Source organism: Dermacentor andersoni, chromosome 10, assembly GCF_023375885.2.
Source record: "Dermacentor andersoni chromosome 10, qqDerAnde1_hic_scaffold, whole genome shotgun sequence".
Classification (NCBI taxonomy): Eukaryota; Metazoa; Arthropoda; class Arachnida; order Ixodida; family Ixodidae; genus Dermacentor; species Dermacentor andersoni.
This window is the reverse complement of record NC_092823.1, coordinates 58,257,455-58,273,569: the sequence shown is the minus strand read 5'-3', so window position 1 is coordinate 58,273,569 and position 16,115 is coordinate 58,257,455. Positions and strand designations below refer to the sequence as shown.

The 16,115-nt window shown below is 43.0% G+C and overlaps 1 long non-coding RNA gene across 1 annotated transcript; it reads left to right on the top strand.

Moving 5' to 3' along the window:
- The first annotated feature begins 1,610 nt into the window (after nt 1-1,610).
- Nucleotides 1,611-15,887, top strand: LOC140213488 (uncharacterized). Its single transcript, XR_011890331.1, has 3 exons — nt 1,611-1,928; nt 6,521-6,761; nt 14,540-15,887. It is a non-coding gene; the product is annotated as an uncharacterized lncRNA (long non-coding RNA).
- The last annotated feature ends 228 nt before the right edge of the window (nt 15,888-16,115 follow it).

Sequence of the window (16,115 nt, the reverse complement as noted above, 5' to 3'; positions counted from 1 at the left end):
TGGCTCATGCACTTCAAGCCGTTCGAGCGCTAGTAGTAGAGCCAGCGAGTCAAAGCGACGTCACGTGATCCAACTTTGGAGGCAACAACAGCGACAACCCTTCCAGTAGGGGCGATGGCATCGAAGATGTGTAGCTGTATGTGTTCGAAAATGCCCAACCGCCTATGATGGGAGAATACTACAAAGTATTTAAGAAAATGTAAAGTGCAAGTTATAATTGCTCTTACATCTGCTCTTATCCGTGCTTTCGCGACCTACCCTTTTCTTTTTTTATTAAGAAGCACTGGAAATTCCGTACAAAGCTCGGATATACTGAACTATAAGAAATGAATGTAGCCTGTGCAGTTCTTGGGTAAGTTTTGGCCAGGGGCAATACAGAACCATACAAATTCCAAAGGGTGCGACAGCTCACTTATACAGCTCTGCTATTTTTCATGTACGCGCTACCTAGAATTGGACCCATCTGGAAAGGTTTTTGCAACTGTATAATTCTGCCATGCCCGCTTAGGTGGCGTCGACGATAGCGGTCAGGACCTATTTGAAACTACATGGCAATCCGATGCACATTGATAGGTCCTGCTCTGGCAGCTTTACCTGCAGAATATAGAACAATGGCGCGCGATATACGAAGCGAATCTCAGGAAATCAAATCGAGCATCACAATTTTACAGTTTACTTGAGGGTGTAGGAGGCCTGATTCAACTTCATATTTAACAGCATAGAGACGTCTTGTACATCAATCAAGTCAGAAATCCGCACGTCCGTGCAAGGAGCAAAATGCACGCGGCCGCTCGCCTCGACATGCCCGGGAAACGCCGGTGATCGAAAGCCTAACATGCGTTCTTGCCGTGCGCAATGGTCAGAAAACCTGTTTTCATTGAGCCGAAGCGTTTTAATCAACTAAGAGCAATGAATGTGACGTTATGACAAAGGTTCCACTTTAAAATACTGTAGGGTTATTGTCGCTCTTCGGCAAAAGCAAGGGTCCTTCCTCGTTTCTGCTCACCCACTGCTATGCAAGCGCGCAAGATCAACGCTCTTTCACGTTACGGACAGGCTACCATTGCAGCCTCTTGCGCCATTGCCAGGCAGAGGCATGTTAGTATTTCACGGTTGTTCACCCTATTGCTTCGTGGCGCTTGGAAATGCACGCTCGGTACCCAGTGGAGAGAGTGAAAACGGGTCAAGGTAGCGGGCGTCCCCGCTACCTTGACCGGCCGCGCGAGTCCTTTCTTGAATGTAATCTGTGGTGGGTTCGAGGGCTAGACGACCCAAGATAACGGATGGCTTTGGGTGCGCTGCGTGCTCGCGTGCCTAGTTTGCGCTGAAGCGAGAGGCAGCACGAAGTGAAATTCGCTCGCCGCTACTGCCGCTCTTCATCACGCTAGCGTTCTCGTAGCGAGTGTCCGCCATCGCCCAGTAAGACGTTTCCATGTCTGCTTGTGCGCGCACACCATCGTGCTGGTTAATTTATTGAACGAGCTAATGTTTACAACAGTTTATAAAGCAGACAATACTAGTAACCTCACTCCGTATCGCTATGTAATAATTTGCTATCGCAATCAATGATCCGCCGTTGATGCGAAAGTGCGTTCTTTTCCTGATATTACACATCTTTGTCGTACAGGAAGTAGCCGGGCGATGCCGGCTACAGAGGGGGGTTCAACCCTCCGAAGGCGAAGATATTAAACGCCAATCATCTAGCTTTAGATGTCCCTTGGAACGCGAGCTTCTGCTAAGCTGGATCCGCTTCCCTGTGCAAGAAAGAAGGGGCGACAATCGAGTCGATGGATCTGGGGAGCAGTCGCCGAGCCACATTCTGCTTCCTCGGGACCTGCATATTGAAAAACACAGACCTTGCAGATGCACAGTGTTACTCGGCGGTGGATCTTCGATTTTGACTGCTTCTGGGGCTCATGAAGAAGCACGTAAGTATATGCTATACTAATAAGAAAAAAATAAGAACGCAGCTATAAAAACAAATTCTGTGCATACATGTCGAGCACGGAAAATAATTTACGCAGTAGTCTACAACGTTGAGCAGTTTCTCATGAAACTTAACATTGTCATCTACCCGACAATAGGAACCGGGTAGACGACAATATGTGAATCACGCGCGCTTTTGGAATCGGTTTATTCAAAGCTTCAACTTTATGTAAGCTGTTGTTGGTTAGGGAACATTTTTTACAGTACGTGAGCAAGTTATCAACAATTTCACCTCGCTCAACGTGAACTTGCGGTACTGGAACATGCGGAACTACGATGACGGGTGATGACGGGCGATGGCAACTATCTGCGGTCATTGCCATCGCCACGGACATTCTGTGGTCTGTCTGCTGACAGACCATGCGACAATCGCAAGGCGGAACCCGCACGCCGCGCAGCCGAGGCAGAACAGCTTCGTCCGTTGTATCGGCTCTCCGCAGCGCCACTCGGTGACCGCATGGCCACGCATTTCTACGTCGCATGTTCCATTTAGTCGGAGACCACACAGCCTCACTGAACACATCGCACACACACGAACCCCCGAATCCCTCAACTCGCTGGCGTAGCGAGAGAGAGAGAGAGGGAGGGAGATATAGAGAAATAGAAAAGGCAGACAGGTGAACCAGACGGACGTCCGGTCTGCTAGCCTGCAAGGGGCAAACGGCGTATAGTGATCAAAAGAGAGACGAGCGAGCGAGAGTGCAGTTTTGCGCGCATAGGAGTTTTCACAACGAGTCCACAAATGCTCGCCAAGAGCTTTTGACGTGAGTAACTGCAATACCACTCTCATGGCTTTCTGTGCGATCTGTGCGTACAGCCATGGTGCAAGGACCTTGATTTCCAAAAATGATCTAGAGTCGAGCCGGTTCAGTGCTGCCCGGAGACTTCATGGTCGACGCAAATGTCCGACTAGATCATCGATGTCACTGCCTCCCATTGTTCCTGCTATCGGGTGATGGCGCGGGTCTTGTCCATTCTGCGCACTGAAGTGCGACGACCACTTGGACCGTCTCATTCATGCTAACTGGCAGCTCACCCTAAATCTAGGCCAGCTGACCGCCGAAAGTCACTAACTAGAAGCAGGCTGTCATGACTGCACCACACGACACAGACGTCACAGTCGAAAGCGGTCGTTATGTTTGTCTCGCTACGTGTGCTGCTACCATGACCGGTGCTCCGTACGTGCTGGCCAGTGCACGTGTAGGCCAGTGCATGTGCAAAATGTGTGTAATGTTGACTCTGTGAAAGTATGTCACAAACTGCTTGTAGAAGTTTCGGACCTACAGAATGCCGTAGTTACAGCATTTTCTGGCGTATTTGGAAACCAATGCGTGACATTCACTCCATAAGACACCGTGGAAACATTTCATCAACCAATGACTTCGTGGTCTGTTCAAACCGGCAATATCCTCGTCCTCAGCATACAAGAATGCACCTAAGGTTGATTTTGACCTTTTCACATGGATCCTGAAATACCGAGTAGTGGTGACCGGATTCCAAAAGAAAGTTTGTCGATTCTGCGTTGTACTTCCTTGGCCATGAAATGGTTGCCGTATGGCCTCGCCTCCAGCGGGTCGCACGGAAGCAGACGTCTAATTTCTACGCCTCGCCAACTAGTAACGTAAACTCATTCTCCGTAACGCTGTCGTCTGGCCCCTCTTTGACACCCTATTGTCCGGTCAGTCAGCTTTACGCTCCATCAAGAACGCTCCCTCCAAAGCAACCCTTTTTCTCACCCAAGGTGCAACGCCATTATGTCACTGATACTTGACACCTGTGAAAGCCGTAATATAGCAGATGATAGTCTATGGCAGCCGTTTGGCTTCCTTCGGAGGAATTTCACACCACCTAAGCGCCGTTGAACAGTTTCGGTTGCTAAGGGCTAGTGGCCCACTAGGCGGAAAATATGTTACTTCCTCAAAAGTTGGAAATTTAATATCATTACGAAACACAAGCCACGCACTTATCCTAGAACGGCTGTCAAGTTTGTCTACACTCCACGTGAGATGCGTTAACTCGCTTAAATTTCTGGATTTGTAAGTGACATCCAGCACATCAGTAGAAAGGACAGCCCCGTTGGTGACGTAATCTCTAGAATAGAAGCCAATGCAGCAATATTCTATCCATGCCTACAGCACAGTGAACAGAAAACTAAGTATAGGCACTTCTTTATGGTAAAAAAGATGCCAGCACCGCCTAAAAAAATTGGTTCTGTTCTTAAGATAATGTCACCGGCCAGCATTGGCATCACGTTGTCATCATGCCTCATTTTCACACCGTCATCGAAATACTGTTGACGTTATTCCAGTTATCATACCTTTGTTCTAATTCCACTAAGTCCAAGTTCATATATTCAATGAGATAACATATGGTGGCACGCTGACCTCCTTCAATGGAGCAAATTGACTCGGCACATTGACTTGGCACTACATTGATGAAAAAAGTTAATATTAAAAATGTGCCACCCATATTATCTTAAAAGCAAATTTTGCGTCATGTCTAGCTATAAAACATTTCTCATCGAGCACTTAAATGCTTCTATTTATTTCAAGCAACATTGCCAGTTTGGCTACGAAGGGCGATGAATGGATCAAAGTTCTGATTAGAGACGTCCAGAAGAACTTCTGGCAATTTCCGGCCGCTCAATCGAAGGTACCGCACAAAATAGAACAGCGGTAACGAAAGGCTAAGAAGAACGTCAGAAAACTTAACATTGCAAATTATTTGTATCATGTATTTATACATTATGCGAACAGCTCATATGGGTTTTTGCAGATAGAATTGCGGTTACGAAACCATCTTTGGCAAGTGTAACGTCATAGGCATGAGCAATATTCACTTAATCTGAGATATAACAGGAACAGCACAAATCGCCAGGCAGCGTGGCACCGCAAATTTAGCCATCGAAGCAATTGGGCAGTCAATTGAGCTAGCAGCAAAGTAATTGAATTTTTGCAGCCGTGAACATTTAAGTTTTTACCTATTCATACTTCCCATAGCATTCCGTTTTGCGTAGTCTTTTCTTCTTTTCTGTTTTCGGTGTTCGGTATATTCGACAGCCAACATGGCAACATATCCATTTTAGGCGATATGCAAAACTTGCAAGTGCATTTCTTGCCGATCTCGTTTGGACCTACCGACAGGGTGGACTGTGGGCTATAATCTTAAATAAAGAAGGATTTTAAGTGGGTGATGTCATTCCTGGCGCCCTCCGTTCCCGCACAGTCTAAACATTAAAACACGCGGCTCAGCTGCAGCAGTGTTGTTAGCTGCAAGGTGGCACTCTTGCAAAAAACATATTGATTGCATGCAATTACACGCAGCATAGAACAGATATGAAAGCAAGAAACAGACGACAGAAGTGGTGTCTACTGATTTTGATTTTAATAATGTTCCTCTATATACTGGGAAAATGCAAAGAAAATTGTATCGTTACCAAGCAGATAAGGTTAGCAGAAAAAAGGTCATGAACTCACTGACATCCCCCTAGTTCGGTCACTTAACATTCAGCAATGCAACAGGTGAAAACCTGAAAAAGACACTAAATTATATTGAGAAAGGGCACATGGTGCCCAAGCGCTCGACGCGCAATCGCAAGTTCATATTTAAGGAAGCACATCCACTGCAAAGGAGTATGTTTTCAGCGTATGCTGCTATGGAATTACATTTTTGGTCGACTTTCGTAAAAGCTGCCTCAGTGAGTTTGCTCCGGTTGAAGTACAAGTCTTGCAATAGAAGTAGAGCCGCTTGTTTCAGAGAATACGTGATGAAGTCGGAGTTATCTTAAACTGCCGTGTTGAATGGCTCAGTTATTGCTGGACGCACAAAAATGTAGGTGATTGTTTTGTTGCAGTGGCAAAAAACCTGGTGAAAGAGAAAAGTGGTGCCAGGTGCAATGCTCGTAAACACCATTTGTAGTCTGCACTTCTCTTGTAAATGTTTCATACGCAGTGTAACATTGAGGCAATATGAACACTAGGCACATTAGTGTATACTCCTAGTGCTCATTACGCAGCACACAAACAACCAACTCAATGCCTGGAATATCTATTCTTCGACGTGCCCACTCATGGGAAAACAACATTTTTATTCATTGTTTATGAACGTCTGGTAGCTGCAAATTTGCTTACATGGCATCGGCAGGCTTATGAGAAAGAAATTTGCTGCTGAAATTTGAGGACAGGCAAGATACTTGGTGTGCAGGCTGGCAATGTCTTCTATGTCGATAGAAAGGTACCGTTCCACATGGTCGGCGTTCATGCTAGTTTCATAACAAACTGTATTCTGTTTTTCTTCGACTCAGCTGCTGTTACATTATAATTGGATTGTGTACTCTCACTGAAGAGAGAAGTAATTGAAAATGGTTACTCATTTTGGGCTCGAACCGCGACGCAAATGAATTCAGCACATTTCTTTGGCGCGTTTTTCTGCTGTTGGCTACTTTTCTGTGCTGGAAAGAGTACATTTCTCTTGCAGGTTCGTGTTTACATTCGAATGCCCAAATCGAAAGCGTAACAAAGAGTTGGTTGCGCAGAGGACCTTGCCGAGTGGGAGGCCTTCGTTACGCTGCTGCTGCGAGTGCACGGTTGCATTCGCCAGGTGCGATTCAACATCTGGACTTCGTCGAAGTCGGACCGGCCTTTCTACCGATCGTTACAGATGCAAAATGGCTGTGTCATTGTTGACCTCCAGACGGCTGCAATGCGCCAGCCGTCCAGTATGTATGGGGTCCCTGTCTACGTGTCCCAAGTCATCGATAAAGGTCTTCCAGGCATGTAAGTTTCTGTAGAGTTCACGCACTGCTCAAGGTAACACTTGTCAGCGGTGTTGCCATGGACTCTATTAGTTTCGAAACTTTATTTGGGTGCATTACACGTGCATTGATACAGGGAGTCATATTTAGCCAATTTTTATGTCCAATGCGGGACGAAGGCTTCGCCCGGCGTATCTTTTATACTCCTGTGTCGCGCTGCCTGTTCCCAAGTTATGCCTGCGAATTTCCCACTTAGTTCTCTGGGGTCCTCGGCCGCGCTTATCTTACACTTGCAGCGAATCTGTAGCTCTAATACGCCACCCGTTATCTGCCCTGCGCATTACATGGCCTGCCTAGCGTCATTTCGTTTGTCCTGGTGTCAACTAGATTATCAGCTACCCGCATTTTCTCTAGTCCACATTGCTGCCTCTGCCTTTTTACGTTACGCCCAGAATTTTTTCCATCGCTAGTTGCATGGTCCTTATTTCGTTTTAGGCTTCTTTGTTGACCTCCAAGCTTCTCCTCATATACCGAACCGCTTGGTTCCTATGATGATCATCTCCATAAGCTGATTTATCACAATAAGCCGATTAGCGCCCACGAATACCCAAATTTTATCGCCGCACCTAGTCTTATACCGTCCTCCAGTACGCTTCCCTTCTCTTGGTACCCATTCTGTAACTCTAATGGTCTAACGGTTACCTAACTTGCGCATTACATGGCCTGCCCAGCGGCAATTTTTTCTTTTACCGTCGATTAGAATATCGGCTATCACCATTTGCTTTCTGATCCGAACCACTCTGTTTCGGTTTGTTAACGTTATGCCTAGCATTCTTCGTTCCATCGCACTTTGCGGGGTCATTAACTTGTTCTGGAGCTTCTTTGTGAGTCTCCAAGTGTCTGCCCCATATGTCAGCACAGGTAAAGTGCACTCACTGCACAACCTTCCTTTTCAGTTATGATGGTAAGCTTCCAGTCAGGAGGTGACAATGTCTGCCCTATGCGATCCAACCCATTTCTATTCTTCTATCATTATCTTTCTCATCACGAGGGTTCCCTGTGATTATGTGACCTAAGTAAACGTACTCCTTCGCAGACTCTAGAGGCTGGCTGCAATCCTGAACTCTTGTTCTCTTGCCCGGTTATTCATCATTATCTTTGCCTTCAGCATATTATTCTTCAACCCTGCTCTTACCCTCTCTGTTTAGGTCTTGAATCCTTTCTTGTAACTCCTCTGTAGCGTTGCTTAATAGAACAATGCCATCGGCACACCAAGCTTTTCAGAGATATTCGCCGTCCATCGTTACGCCTAAGCCTTGTCAGTTTAATAGCTTGAATACTTCTCCCAAGCACGCAGTGACTTCTCCCAAGCACGCAGTGAATAGCATTGGAAAGATTGCGTCTCCTTGTCTCACCCCTTTCAGGATATGAATCTTCCTACTTTTCTTGTGTAGAATTAAGGGAGCTGTGGAATCTCTGTAGATTTTTTCCAAGATATTTACATAAGTGGTCTGTACTCCTTTATTACTTAATGCTGGTATCTGTACTGAACGAAATGCCTTTTCGTAATCTATGAAAGCCATATAGAGAGGCTGATTGTAATTTGCGGATTTCTCGATTAGGTGATTGATGACAGCGATGTGATCCATTGTAAAGTATCCCTTCTCGAAACCTGCCTGCTCCCTTGGTTGACTAAAGTCCAATGTTGTCCTTATTCTATCGGGGATTATTTTTATAACACAGGGAGTAACCTATTGGCCTCTAATTTTTCCATTATTTGACGTCTCCCTTTCTGTGGATTAGTATGTTCGCATTCCTTCACTTTTTTGGCACCCTTGCAGTCGATAGACACTTCGTATAGAGAGACACAAATTTTCCAAGCACTATGTCTTCTCCATCTTTGACTAAACCAACTGCTATTCCATCGTATACTGCCACTCTTCCCCTCTCATGAAGAAAAGCTTTATTTTTTTCAGCCTAACGGTAAGCTGCCGGTCATGTTTTGGTAATGGCCGCCGCATGCTCTGACACAGTTTAACTCTTCTAAAAATTTCCCTCCCCTGATCAGGATCCGTGGTGAGCAAATGATCTAGATGAAAGTACTCTTGCACAGATTCTAGAGGCTGGCAGCCAATAAGCCATTCCTGTTCTCTTGCAAGACAGTTGAATGTTACCTTTTATGTATGTTTAATGTTCTGCGTTAATTTCGGAAGATATTTTTGTTGGTACAATGAATCAGACGTTGTTATGAGTCATAAAAAACTTGTTTATGTTTAACTTCCCCCCCCCCTGCTTATGGCAATGATATTATTCACTTTGGTACGGAAACTGAAGCGGATACTGTGAGGATGTTTATGGTATGTGGATGTGCTTAATTAATGGTGTTGATCTTTAAATTTGAGAGCTTTATTATTTGCAGAGAAGTGCAGACAAATTCCACGACTCTCTCGGCCATTAGAGACATACATTTAAAGCGGATGTTGAAGCCCTTACGCAAACGCGGTCATCACGAAGTCAAATGCGAGCCGTGAAAAATAAAATATTTCAAACAACCTAATTGATACCTTGTCATACATTTACCCTTCGAGGTTTATTAAAAATGATTCTGAATCTGCTGTCCATACCCAGGTAATACTAAACAAGCCAATAATGAAATTGTAGTAGTAGGCAAGACTAACGGATTATGAAACAATTGATGTGATCAGTTTAGTTTTACGCTGTGCTTAGGAAAGGTGTTGCTCATGAAGAGCATGAATAGTTTATAGATGCTGGTAGTCTGCCGCTAATTACGCCAGATATTCTGTTGTTATTTCTACGGAGACTGAACAACAAAGCCCGGGTGCTGTTGATCCGCCAAATGCATTCTTGAAGGGATTTCTTGTGTACATGTCACTTCTTTGAACTCTGTTGAAGAGACACGTGAATGGAACAAAGCAAGTCGTTCAGTCCTACAAAAAGGGATATACTAATGGTGTCAAACTATAGGCCTGTTTTTTTACATGATCCTGCTACAGTTTGCTGGAGCAGGGTTTATCCCACGAAATAAGGTCATAGCTAAACAAAAACGCCTTGTTGATGGAACAACGCGTGTTTCGTGGTAGAATGTCTATATTAACAAAATAAGAAACAAGCATGCAATTAATGTGGGTGGTTCCAGGGACATGAGGTCAAGTAAGTTCTCTTCCTCTGTTTTCTTAAAGCACTTGATCAACTTCTCCAGGAATCTAAGTATGGTTAGCCAGCAGTGCCAGTCCTGACATAAGAAGTTTAATATTGGGAATTTTATAAGGGTCACTAGGAGGAAATCCTCGTCTATTTCAGTATTACTCTTATGGTACGAATAGCGGACGCTTAGAAATTCCGAATACGTAGGAGTTCCTCTCAAGATTGAATAATCCTGGACTACTCCTATAAGTTGGCGAAATATTCATTCATAATAGTCATTCGCAATCATACTTACCGTAAGAGTTTGTATACTCTGAAGCATGGAGTAAATACCATTGGAAAGATTGTCTCCTTCCCTTGAGAAAAAAATGCGCATAATGAGAACGTTGTCGAACACCGCTTCAAACGTGGGCGAGGCTAAACTAGACGCGCCCACTACAGTGTACGGGAAAGACGGAAGCAAAGAATACTTCACATCCCTCCCAAGTACTTGCATCCTATCGGTGTTGCGGGAGCGGCACCGAGGCTGCGATGTAACGGACCCCTAACGTCCGCTGAGTGAAAAGCACGATGAGAGGCCGTTGTACGAACGAGTGAACACTCTCGCCAACAAACCCCGTCAAGCCTTATGTGGCTTCTAGTATTGGCCGCCAGCTTTTTGTGCTGGAAATGTACCAGAATGCTGAGATAAAATTTGTTTCTTACTTTATAAGCATCACGATGACTCTGGCGTGCCGCAGTTTTTGCCTCATTTGCAGTGGTACTTATTTCTTCAAAAACCCACACTGTACCTTGAGACATAGCGCGCTTGTGTCAGCCTCCAAAGCGTATTGCCTTTCTTATTTGAAGTGCTATGGTGCCGACAAATGCTGTTACTACATTTCTGTAGTAATTGACACCTTTTATTGTGGCTTTATTTTTGTCTGAATCACTTTGTGCTTGTATTATCGTACGAATATTTGTTACGCGTGCTGCTGTATGTGGCCTACACTCTCTTGTTCACAAAGTGTACTGGAGTCTTCAGTATCCTACACTACTTCACCGTTCAGGCATGTGCGGTTATTACGACATACGCCAGGCAGAATGTTCTCGGCCTTTAGCCTTGTCACGCAATACAATTTCAGTGTTCTTTCAAGAATTTCTGAACATATTTATTGGTAAAAATACAAAAATATTACTTGTGCGTCGTATCCATGACGAGGTCCCATGGTGGAAGCCTGTATCGGGACCTCCTTTTAAAGATACAGATGAAATTATACAATTTTTAAAGCAATAGTGGCACAGATGAGAGCTAAGAGTAATATAGGAACATGTTTATAGTATTTGAGCAATAACAATACTTGGTAACAGTATGGCAGTAGAAACGACATAAAATTTGGAAAAAAAATTGACACTATCAGTAAGTATTTATTATGAATGCTTTTAGTTCTCTTTTTAATTCGTATAAAATCTACCATTTATGACTATGGTTGATGGGTTATTACAAAGCGATATCAAGGAAAATTGCGCAGTCTGTTTACCATAGTTAGTAAGAGCTTCAGCTACAAGAAAATTACTGTTGCGTGCAAATCTCGTCTTAGAGCTATCAGGCCACAAGGTGAGAAGCAGATGGATGGTAATTCCTTAGTTAAATCTTTGTAGACTAAAATCCCTAAATTATATTTGGTGAGTTGTGAAATGGTTAGGATGTTTTCATGTAGTAGTGATGTTCCTTATGCAAAGCGTGAATTGCTTGAAATAATTCTTGTGTATTGCCACTCAATTACCTGGAGGGATGGCAAGTGAGTGTTATACGTATTATGCCTACTTATTATGCCGTAGTTAATATGAGAGTGAATGAATGAGTTGTATAGCAAGATCAATGTAACGTGTGCAGAGTAGCGTGGCAAGTTTTAGTCTCAACGAGAATGCCGTATGCTATTTTCCTTTTTTGTATGAAAAATGTGATGTTTATATTTCAAGTTGCAGTCAAAAGAAATACCAAGAAAAGAGCATAGGCTGGGAACGATAGTGTGAGCCAAAAGTTAAAGACGGGAAGGATGCCGAATGTTGTGGATGTGAGGAAAAAAACAAATTTAGTTCTGCGAATAATAGATAATAAGTTAGCAATACACCGAAATATAACATTTTCTAGATGACTGTTCAGCTTGTTAATAAGTCGCATGTTTTTCACAGATGCGAGTATGGTAGTATAATCAGACAACAGAATGCACTTATTAGACGACAAACAGTAGATCATTAATATAAATAAAGTAGCGATCCTAAGATGGATTGCTGATGGACACCAGTTTTATTAGTTTGTTGTCCAGATTAGACATTAGACACAGATACAACTTGAACTACGTTGGATAAGTCGCTTTTTAATAGTCAGAGGGCAGGATCACATACACCGATAGCCTCAAGCTTAGCAAAAAGGATGCTATCATATAAGCAGTCGAATGCTTTTGTTTGATCGAGGAAGACTGAACCTGCAAATAAACCTTCATCAATTGATGTTTTTAATTGATCACTTGGATGGGAGTTCCAGATCTGCGACGTATCCATCATGAAAGCCAAATTGGCGTGAACAGAGTATATTAAAGTTAGTCAGGTATTTGGTTAGACGCAATTCGGTTAATTTCTCGAGAACTTTGCCGAAAAAAGGTAAAAAAAATAGGGCAGTAGTTATGTCATGGTGTGCTGTCACCTTTCTTTTTCTAGAACTGTGATGACTTTACCGCATTTAAGATTGTTAGCGTACGCACTAGTCTTGGATATCAAATTAATAATATGAAATAAAATATAAGAAATTAGGTGAGCAATCATGTTAATGGTAGCAGGCAGGACATCAATTCCCGCACTGGTGGGTTTTATGTGACCTTATGTCTTTCTTCTGGTGTTGTGTGAAAAAGATTGTGTGTGAGAGGACGCGATTAAGTTGAGTGAGTTTCGAAGGAGTGGGTGTGTCATTGTGAAAAAAAAGTAGGAGCTGAAAGCATAGGCTATGTGGACAGGGGCGTTATACTGAGTTATTCAACATAGCTTTTAATACCTGTTCTGGTAGAGAATTCCCGTTTAGAAAGGAGTTGACAAAGTTCCATTTGAATTTTGTATTATTGCCTGCTTGTAAGATTTTTTCGTTATAGATATAACCGTTTCGCAGCTTTTCACGGGCTATTTGTAGAGTTACGCGACCTTTTATACTGGGGAAATTATTTTGGTATAAAAAGTGGTTTTAACATTTTTGGACAGGTTCGCGTGTTTTACAAAAGTGCTAATAACGTTTTAGACATGCACGTAGTGTGGGAGAATGCAAATGTTAATTATATTTCCTTTTACGACTGAATTAACTAATATGCAATATAATTACAGTAATATATTAAGAAAATACTTTCTAAGGATAATCAAAAGTTTTGATTTCAGACCAGCCTATATTAGCAATGGACGTTATGAAGCTGTCTTTGTCGAGAACATATTTAGTGTGTATGATGGCAATGACTCGAGTTATAATTAAAGCGTAGGAGCAATGGGTAATGATGAGTGCTGTTAATGCCAAGAACTTTCATCTCTGGTTAAGTTAGTAAATTAGAGGATGTGATCAATTTGTGTCCCTGTGCCATTAGAAAGCTGTCGTGTGCGAAAATCAATTCAGCATTCGTATCCGTAGTTTTGTAGTAGCCTGGTGTAAGAAATAACGGTTGATGTGTCCTTGAGTAGATTAATGTTAATGTGACCCATTATAATGACCTTTTCGTTTTCCAGTGAAATGGTATGTATATTATCATCAATATTAGATAAACACATCAACTGATAATGAAGGGGGACTGCATATTCAATTAAATAGTATATATCTGTGATTATTGCAGGGAGAACAAATAACTATTTCAATCTGGACAGATTCGAAGTTGGTGATGGGTAAGTGCAGGTCATGTCGTCTGCGATAAGTAAGATGCGAATAAATATATGTCGCCGCACAACCATGAGTGCTAGTTAACCTGTTACAATGTTCTGAATTGTATTTAAAAGGAGCATTACAGATGGTTGTGATCGTCTAATAACCAAGTTTAAGTTAGGGCAATTAGTGACAATGAGGCAGAGCATGATGAAAGGAAATCATCAATCCCATCAATTTGATCGCAAAGACATTTAGCATGGAAATAAATGACGGAATGAAAGCCACTTACGATCGAGTTAACTTGATTAGGTGTTAGGAAAGGGACCATTATTGATGCGATAAGCAATGGGACAAAAAACACTGGTTGCTATGCTGTTAGTCTGTTTAGTCAAGACGAAAACATCATGAATGCTCAGAACTGTACTGTTATTGTAGCCTTGATTGGACAGTTATCAGTCCGAAGAAACATCCACTTCTTTTCTTTACCCAGTGTCAGGGCTTTGGAAAACAGGGCATTGATACATGGGGTGAGATGATCATTTACGAAGATGGATGTGTTAGAAATGATAGAGAAGCGTAGATCCCTAACACAAACCTTCGCCTGACGCACTTCCCTGACGAAGTCAATTTCTTAGTTCGATAGCCAAAACGCGCAATGATGTTTTTTTATGGCTATTTGTTTATCACTGTCTAAAACAGCGCTAAATAAATAAAGAAATGGTCACCGTACTAATACGTGTCGACGTCTGTCTTGTTTTCAGAAACATGCCGAGACTGATTAAAATCGTCAAGAAAATGCCTTTCCTCGAGAAGCTGGTGTTTTGTCTCCAAAGCAGCAGCTCTGGACGAAGAATAAGCCGGGTTACCTCGAAGATCCTCGGTTTCGGCCGTGACAAAGAAACCACGAAGAGACTCTGCGTAGGGGCGTCATGCGGGCCTTTTTTGCATTGCATCGGCGGCGATGAACGCGTAGCAAAGACAGTCGTTCGCCTCGAGCCAACGTTGACACCGACACAATTCACTGCTCGTGAACTGGCAGGATCATACGGTGCCCATCGGCGGCTACAAGTTGATGTTACTTACTACGCTACTCGCACCGTACACTACCACATATCCACTCTACAAGTGGTTCTGGGGCATGAGGAGTAGCTTCCGTGGCGATGCACAGCGTGGCCCAAAACTTGTATGCCATTGTCAGTCAACGCAGCTGGCCTAGCGAGCGACTTATCACAGCGATTCTTTAGGGATACGGGTCTGCCGAATTGACAATAGGATCAGTCTGACTTTTCTAACGTACGTGACACTCTTGCGACCGAAAATGTTCCCGTTAAGAACTCGCTCGAATGTATGCCAGTGCGTCAAAGAATGCAGGTAGCCCGCAAGGCATAGCCTTGCTTAGTGAGGTGTATGAGGTATCGTTACCAGGCAAAATTAACGGCTGGAGCAGTAGCTTCATATGCAGAATGACTGAGCCTTGGAGGTTAAGTCGCCTAAAACAAGCCCATAGGCAACTGCTGGTTTTAAGAGGCAGGTTGCACGTAGTCGCTCTCAAATGACCGAATTCGTCGAACAGGTCACAGAAAATGCTGATCAATCTATCTAGACGTGTGCATTGAGTGAATAAGCCATATTAATTTCTGGTCGGTTCTTAGTGAGAATATCAATCTAATTTTTACCAAGAGAAATTCATTGTGCACTAAAAGGGCACGATTAAGTTTTTGGCGCACCCTGTTTTCTTCTTCAAGCGCGTATTTTAAGCTTCATAGCAAAAACATCATTGCATCAATATGTTTTTAATTCGACTGGTACAGTTTTATATTCATATGTACATATTCATTCATAAACTATGTATTGTAATTACTTGCATATAGACGACGTATTTGTACACAGGGTGCCTCGCAGTACCACGTCGCAGTATTTTGACAGATGTTTTCGAACCCTATGTGTTTATTATAGCGGTGGACATTTTTCCACTTCGTGTGCCTTGAAGTACCATTATATGCTCCTTGTGTGCTCATCGCTGGTCTCATCGCAAAAATGGAATGCTCATAGCTGGAACATAACCTTCGTTTGTTTTCAAGTCACCAATAAACATCTTCATATACCTGTCCAATGGCGAAATACGTATGTGTCCATGCGTAATTGGCAGTATCATTGCCTTTAATCATCAGTAAGTTAAATATGAATACTTGACCTGGTAACAGTTACCTTCTACGAAATGTGGCGGTTTCAACCATGAGGCGAAGCATCGATTGTGATAGGAAATTAGTAGACTAGGAAGCAAGGATAGTAGTTTCATCGGGCGTATAAATATTGGAAACATTCGCTTACTAACTG